Raw genomic sequence first — 7,740 nt, forward strand, 5'->3', positions numbered from 1 at the left:
CCCCTAACAACTCAGCAGTGACTTCCAGCAAATAATATATTTTGTGTATAGGAAGAAAATTACTTTGTAAGCCCCCTCCTCTCCCCCCTGTTTGAGATCTCTAATTTGTACTATATAGGTGTATTTCCTTGGATTGGGGTGAGGGTAGGGAATGGGGGGGCTGTCTTGTTTGCGTGCTGCTCTCTGTCCTGCGGCATCATTGTATTTTATATTTCATTTCTAATGAATATGCTCTTAACTCTCTTATAAGGTCCTGTGGTGTAATTTTTATTCTTCTTCACACTTTCCAAAAAGACAGAGACTTTAGGTTGTTAAGTTATGTGAAGTTTCCCTTTTCGTAAATGATGATCAGATGTAACTATTTTGGGGCCAGCTGTCGCAAAGGGGTGTTTTTGGGAGATATAATCTAGTGTCAGCCCTAACTTAGCTCCAGCTAAAGGTAGATAAGCATGTGCATGGATTCATGTGCATGAGTGAGGCTGTTAGGACCATAGTCATCTAGACTGAGTTCTATAAAGCTTTTTGTTTTGCGTTGGTTTCCAGTCTAACCTCAGATCAGACAGTATCCACCACCCTCTGTTGGTGAAATGTCCGGTTTTGTTTTTATTCTTCTTTTTTATATTCATATAAATAAACTGCATCCATTGGCCTCTTGGCAGAATGTCCAGAAAAGAGCTACAAATGGAGAGGCAATTGAAAGTAGATGTTCTTTTTGCATCCTTCCTACTCCTGGAAGTCCATCCCTTGTGGTTAACGATGACATATATTGGCAGAAGAGTGCAGAGAATGCTTCTGCCACCGTGCTAGGTGTACCTGCACGTACACCTGCTTCTGTCACCTACCACAGGCATCCAAGGAGGCATCTTCCACCATTATCAGGATAATTCATGCAATTTTTTTCTGTGTCTGTCAATTTGCAGGGTAATTTTTTTGACTAAACAGTATTCTTTTGTCTCTTTCCTCTCTTTCCTATTTTAAGACCCTGCTTTCTGTATGCTGGTGATAGAATATTTCAACTGGAAAGCTTCTTTCCCAGATAAAAAACTCTTTAGCTTCTGATACTATAAAATTTAGGTATCCTAAAGGAATTGGAGCTGTTTTCTGCATACATATTAATCGAGAATTGAAGGGCATTGCCCATGAAAACTGAATAGAAGTGCACCTTTCCCCTCCTCATAGAATTTGATAGATGGTCATGAGTGACAAAAGCACATGTCTGCATCATAAACTAAATTACCAAAGCATTGGCAACAAATAATTAATGCAACCCCACTTTGCTGTGTGGTGATGGTGGAGAACTGCTTGGACAGTGAGAAGAAAGGTCTGAGCAGTGGCTGAAGAGGCTTGGACAGTGAGAATGAAAGTCCGAGCTTGTGGCTGCTGTGAGCAGTAACCGGTTCCTCCCTCAGAGGCCAGTGATGAGGTGATTGGTAAGATCAGTATAAGGGATAGTTATAAACATAATATTTGCTTACTAGTTTGGCATTTGTCCATGAACAATATTTTAAAGTCCACAAAGAAAGCTATAGCAAAACAAAGGTCTCCTTCATGGAATGGAAGGTGAGATGTACAGCCAAAATACAAATGGACTTCCTGATTGTTCCTCTCTTATTTATGTACCCCAAGATGGACATGAACAACAAAATTTTAGGGAGCAAGTTCTTTGGAATCAAGAACCAGGTAAGACATTAGTTAAAATGGTATTTCAGGGGATCCCTGCAACAAATTCAACCCATTAATTATTCCTAATTTTCTTTTGTTGTTCTGGTCACTCTTACAGTTGGAGTATGTGAATATACATTAGTAACAATTAATATAATATTTTTCACCCATATATATTTACTGCTTAGAAAGTAAGTTTATTGTATTGTCTCTGTGTGGATTCAGCTAGTAAAACACACCTCTGCAGGAAAGAGGTGCTTTCAGAATCCTCACAGCTAATATAGTATGGCCCACAGTCACTTATATCTGAGCTTGCTGTGACTCAACGGAACACACACGCACTTTGTTGCATGGAGTATTTTCCATGGTTTTTTTGAGTTTAACACCTGCCTGAGGACCTCTCCACTGAGGAATGTTAGCTTGGTCACAGAAAACAAAAATTTAACTGGAAATGAGGCAAGAGAAATATGGTCATGAGTCTGCTGTTGGAAAAAGCAGTGGGTTTTTTTGACTGCACAAACCCCATAAATTTTGCAAATGGCCTTTACTGGTTTACGAGAAGTAAACATGTAGCAAGTCCTGTGCATACGTATATAGAAGCTAAATCAATTCTTATTTGCTCTAAGAGTACCCCTGAGAGGAAAAACACAGGTGCTGCATGTACAAATCATTTGTTCTTTCTGCTACCTTCATGTTAGATGTTTTCTCTGCTTGATATATCTCGTAGTTGTTATTAATGACCTTTTTTTTTCCATGTGGCAAATCTCAACAGAAAAAAATATAGAGAAAAGATTAAGGACACTCTCATGCTGTCCCCACCCTCACATTTCTTTTGACCTCTTTGTCAAGCAATAGGCAAACACAGAAGCACCTCAAATGAAGCCAGTCAGATCTATGTTTTTAAAACTGCTGCGTTTCATCTAAAATAAGAAATGCCATCAAAACGAGTATAACAATGTGCCTTCATTGTTTGTACTCATTGTAATCAAACAAGATGATAAAATCCACTTTACATACAATTTTTGTGTTCCAGTTATCATTCATTTGAGCACAGAAAGGAACCTAGAAAGTTTCATGGTCCTTGCCATATTCCAGTCACTCTCTCTCCCCTTCCCTCTCTGTTCCCCTCCTCTCCTCCCTGCCCCATTCAGTCTCTCTTCTCCAGAGAAATGTTCAGCGCTTTTAGGGTAGAGGTGGTAATTTCCTGTGCAGCACTGCTCTCAGTCATAGAAACTTCCATAGCATACATTTCAGGCATACACTTGACATATTCATGTTTGTGGGAAGGAAAAATCTGTGCATCTCCAAATTATTAACCTCTGTTACATTGCAGTTAAGCAGACAACTTAAGTGGGGCCCATTCTAGATAAATATTTATGAAAAATCATGCATACTTAAAGAACGAATCTGTGAAGATGAGTTTTCCCTTACAGAAATTTAATAGGTCCTAAGCAAAATATCTGTAAGGGAAAACATTCACTAATAACTTAAACGAGTTCTCCACCTTAACTGAAGAAGGACAGTTGCTCAAATGTACTGTGTGATAGACTTTATTTTTTAAAACATAAATGTTAATGCCTTAATTGTTGTTTTTCTCACTTGGAACATCCAATAGGTTGCACAGTTGGGCTGACTGGTGTGTGTTTCCCCCATCCCCATAATGACCCAGTTTCTTGAAACCTGCCTTGGGGTCAAATTATCATTTATACTGACAATTTCTCTGCAGTCCTCCTCCAGTTACTTGGTTACAGAATCCCTCTGTCACTCTCATCCTGCTGGCAGAGTGGTGGTTTCATTTCATCAGAGAGATAGTGGCACACAGAGGCTCAATAAAAAAACCTCTCATGGAGGAAGCTAAGTGAATCACGCCCCTGAAAATTTCTGCATGTCAAGTATCAGGCATGCAAAACTGCTTTTGCACTTTTAATTACATATGCAGCTATTTTTGTAAGATTAGCTGACCTAACAGGAGGTTGTTTTGGTTATTTCTGAAGCAATTCAGACCACATCATGAAGAACAGGGCAAGGTAACCTACAAGTACAAAAAGATATGTGTTCCATCTGAGAAAATCAGAGTGGCAAGAAAGACTCGTTTTCCATTCCAATTAATGCTTTATTTATTACTGACTTACATAAAACACTGGCAACTGACTGATGACAAGATCCTAGATTATCTGCAGCCAACAAAAGTACTAAAGAGTCTGAGGTGGTTATAAATACTCTACTTTTTGTCCTCAGTTTGCCGGGAATGGTTATTTTTAGCAAGTAGCCAGTCGACCTTATCAAAATGAAGAATCAAAAATAGTCTGGAAAAACACTGCAAGGAAAGGTTATTTTTAGCTCTCCATCTATTCCCTGCTGCTATCCAGCAAGGTCTGATGGCACAGCTCATGCACGACTGCTTAGTTATTCTAGGCGAATGCTTGTTGTGACCTGTCCTTTCCCTGGACACCTCACTGCAGACGGCATTCAATTGATTAAAGATTAATGCCTCTGCAGACTGTGACAGCTGAAAGCTTTAGGGAGGGGGAACACACACTGACAGATTGTTTCTATCTGCATCTTTCTGCCAGATTACAGTTTCTTTGAAGGGAACTCTTGCCTAACTGAATTTCCTCGTGTCTCATATCCCTCAGTGGGAGCTATTGCAGCATCCCTTCAAAGTATATTTACACTTCTTTTTCCTTTCAGTTCAGGAAGGCAGTAGAGGAAGTAAGAGTTACAGACATAAGTTAAATCACTGTTTTGACCAGTGCCACCCATCACAAACCAGCAGCACTGGAATGATGGACTGGATCAAGAGAGAAAACCATGCAATTGGCTGCTACATACAGTTTATTGATCACACTAGGTAAAAACTTCACTGATATAGATGAGGGTACCATTTGGTTGTAAGACTTATACCAGAACAGCGAACCAAAGCAAGGACCTGGCTGCTACAATATCCTTCTTTCTCTTATAACAGAAACTCTTTAATTAAGTTCAGTACCTTATATATTGGCAGTAGACACTAACAAAATTTTCAGAAGAATAAACTGAGCTATGAGTTTTTAGTTTTGCTATGTCATAGATGGGAAATAAGGTTGAAAAGATGTCCTCAAACCATTAGATTTCCTCTTCATATTTGCCTTTTAAAATTGCCTCATTTTATTATAAAGGTGTTTTCAGGTGTTTTCACTGACTGCATAAGGTGCACCATAATCTCACATGCAGCTTCTTCACATGTGGAGACACAGTAGCTAGCAAAAGGTTTTCTCTTCTGTACCCTGATCATCCCAACAGAAAATTGGCAGGATGCCGTATGCAACAGCAGACAGATGTATGGTGTGATGGTGAAGCCCTTAGAAACAAATTCCAAATGACCCCCAAAGAGCCACATAAGGCAGGACATAAAAGGGCAAAGCAAAGAGAAGCGAAATGTCTGATTTCTCCTGTGCATTGACAAAAATTGATAGCCGGTTATCCAGATGCTGATGAATATTTTCACAAACTATAAATGGCAACCTGGAGTCTAAAAATAGATGCTGTGCCGCAGACTTGTCTGGCTTAGCTGCATCACTAGAATATAAACAGGCTCCCTGGTGTGGTTTCAGGGAAATCTCTATCAAGACAGACTGCATCCTCCATTTTTCTTGCTATATCTTGAAATAAAATAGCTGAAGCCTCTTGCATTTGTTTAATACTAGCTTTTAATAAAATTGCACTGATTTTCAAATTTTCCTACAGGGATGAAAGGATCATCAAGTCTCCGTGAATATTTCAGCTACGATTGATTCGATGCACTTTCTTCTCCCTGGCAGAGCTAGGAAGGCAGAGGAAGCGCCTGCGGGCACTGCATGGGCTGGCGCAGGCTGCGCTCGGTGACCCCCACCCCTCCTCCCCGCCGCTGCACGTGGACCAGCCAGTGTCCCTGTCACACGAGAGGCTGGGAACCCCTCTCCCCGGCTCAGGCACAGCCAGGCACTGCTCATGCTGGTGAATCCCATGACTGCGGAGATCCAGTGCTCATCCGAGCAGCCCCAACACATGAATGGCGCCCCTTCCAATTCACAAAAATCAGACACGGTCCGGCCATCCTCCTGAAGGAGGGCTCCTGCCTCTGATTCATGAATGGGGCAGCTTGCAGCAATTTGAAGCTGATGGGTTAAGCCCAGAAACATTATGTGCTCTAACAAACCCCCGTAGCTTGTTCTTGCGAGGATGAACAAGCCAGTACCGGGGGGAAAAGCCAGTACTAGCACTCAGAAAGATGCTTTAAGATCTATTAGTGCTGCCTGTTGTTGGCTTTGAATGTCACGGACAAGATGAAGAAGGTAGCAGTGACTCTGAGGAGGATGCTGCATCACCTGCAATGCCACGTGTGTGAGGAGAGGTTGAAAGAAAGAAGAGAAAGCACTGCAGTGGCAGCGTTTTGCCTTTTTTGTGGGAGTACCGAGCTGTCTCTGTGCGTGCATGTGGATGGCTTTGCAGAAAGCCCTTTTCCCAAGGGCAGGTGAAGTGAAAGAGAACTAATCTATTGCTGACAGTCAAGGCTGTTTAAGGACACTGTACTCAGTGTGTGTGACAGAGAGATTCGGTTTAGAGGCTTAGAGCAGGGATGGGTGCAAAACCCCCATCCTTTCACAAACGCACGTTGTAGGATAGTACATATCACCATCATGTCACCGTTGTACACAAGATACAAATCTATAAAAACAGCTACAAGAAAAATTGAAAAGGGGAAAAACACATTTCAGGGCAGCAAAAGCTGACACTATAATGAGATACACAAAGTAAGAGTCTTTTACACCAACAAGGATTATGGGATAGAAGCAGAGCTGGCCTGCCTTGCATCTCAGGGAGCAGAGAGACCAGAAATGCTTCTGGCTCAGAGATCAGCTGCCTGAAGGGGCTGCAGCAGAAGAACTTTTTGTGGCAGGACATAATTGCTAAAAACTTTTTTGGTTAAAATGTAGCAGTTGAAACATCCTAACAGTTGAAAATTGTTTACCGGTGAGAGATACAAAGCCAGCCCTGTTTCCACTTCAGTGGCACTGAACATAGTCAGGTTCTGCTGTTTCAGCCTAGAAAGCAGAGAAGGATAAAGAACGTGGTGCCACATGCAGGGACACCACACTGCTGCTGCTGGAATGCCTCTGCTGTACTGCTGCCCTGTGCACAGTACAGCTGCAGCATTTTGGAATTGTTCAGCCTGGAGAAGAGAAGGCTCTGGGAACACCTTAGAGCAGCCTGAAGGGAGCCTACAAGTAAGGGGCAGAGGGACTTTTACAAAGGCATGTAGTGACACGATAACGGGGAATGGCTTTAAACTGAAAGAGGGTAAGTTTAGATCAGATATTAGGAAGAAATTCTTCACTGTGAGGATGGTGAGGCACAGGTGGCCCAGAGAAGCTGGGAATGCACCCTGCCTGGAAGTGTTCAAGGCCAGACTGAGGCTTTGAGCCACCTGGTCTGGTGGAATGTGTCCCTGCCTGAGGAAGGGAGGTTGGAAGTAGATGATCTTTAAGATGCCCTCTTTTAATGCAAACCGTTCTATGATCTTACCAACTTAGGTGTATTTTGTTTGGTTTGGTTGTCGTTTGATTGGGTTTTTTTGTTTGGTTGGTTTGGCTTTTTTTTGTTGGGTTTTTTTTTGTTTATTTTTCGATTGTTTGAGGTTTTTCTGCTTAATTTTTTGGTTTGCCTACAGAGCAAGTCAGCTCCCATTTTTGGGAATGAAACCCAAAAATTGTTTCTGATTCACACATGGCTGGAGTTTCGTGCAACACATTTGTCCTTCTCTATCTTCTGTTAGAAGAGACATTGGTTCCAGTTACTTTTGAGAAGGGTTTGGGGAAGGTGTAGATTTGGGATGCTTCCTTACTTAAGTAGTGTGATCCAGCAGAAAGCGCCACATGACCCAAAGGTCCTCGGTCAACGGGAAAGCCCGATAGAGTTTTGGAAAGGCACGAAGGACTGGAGGAAAGCGAGCCAAGAATTCAAATGTATCGGGAACCGGGCTGGGGGTGGTTCATGGGTACCAGTGTTGCCCGGCGCCGGTGCCCGCTGTGACGGGAGGCGCATCCATCCCTGCGGGAG

General features: G+C 42.2%; 1 protein-coding gene across 2 annotated transcripts in view; it reads left to right on the forward strand.

Annotated features, from left to right (window-relative positions):
* Positions 1–246, forward strand: part of LOC103620717 (1-aminocyclopropane-1-carboxylate synthase-like protein 1) — a 25,296-nt gene extending 25,050 nt beyond the window's left edge. For both annotated transcript variants that reach the window (XM_008639393.2, XM_017742048.1), the window contains exon 16: positions 1–246. The gene's annotated coding sequence lies outside the window, so the exon portion shown is untranslated.
* Positions 247–7,740: the final 7,494 nt, after the last annotated feature.

The sequence above is a fragment of the Corvus brachyrhynchos genome, unplaced genomic scaffold (assembly GCF_000691975.1).
Source record: "Corvus brachyrhynchos isolate BGI_N302 unplaced genomic scaffold, ASM69197v1 scaffold115, whole genome shotgun sequence".
NCBI classification, from domain to species: domain Eukaryota; kingdom Metazoa; phylum Chordata; class Aves; order Passeriformes; family Corvidae; genus Corvus; species Corvus brachyrhynchos.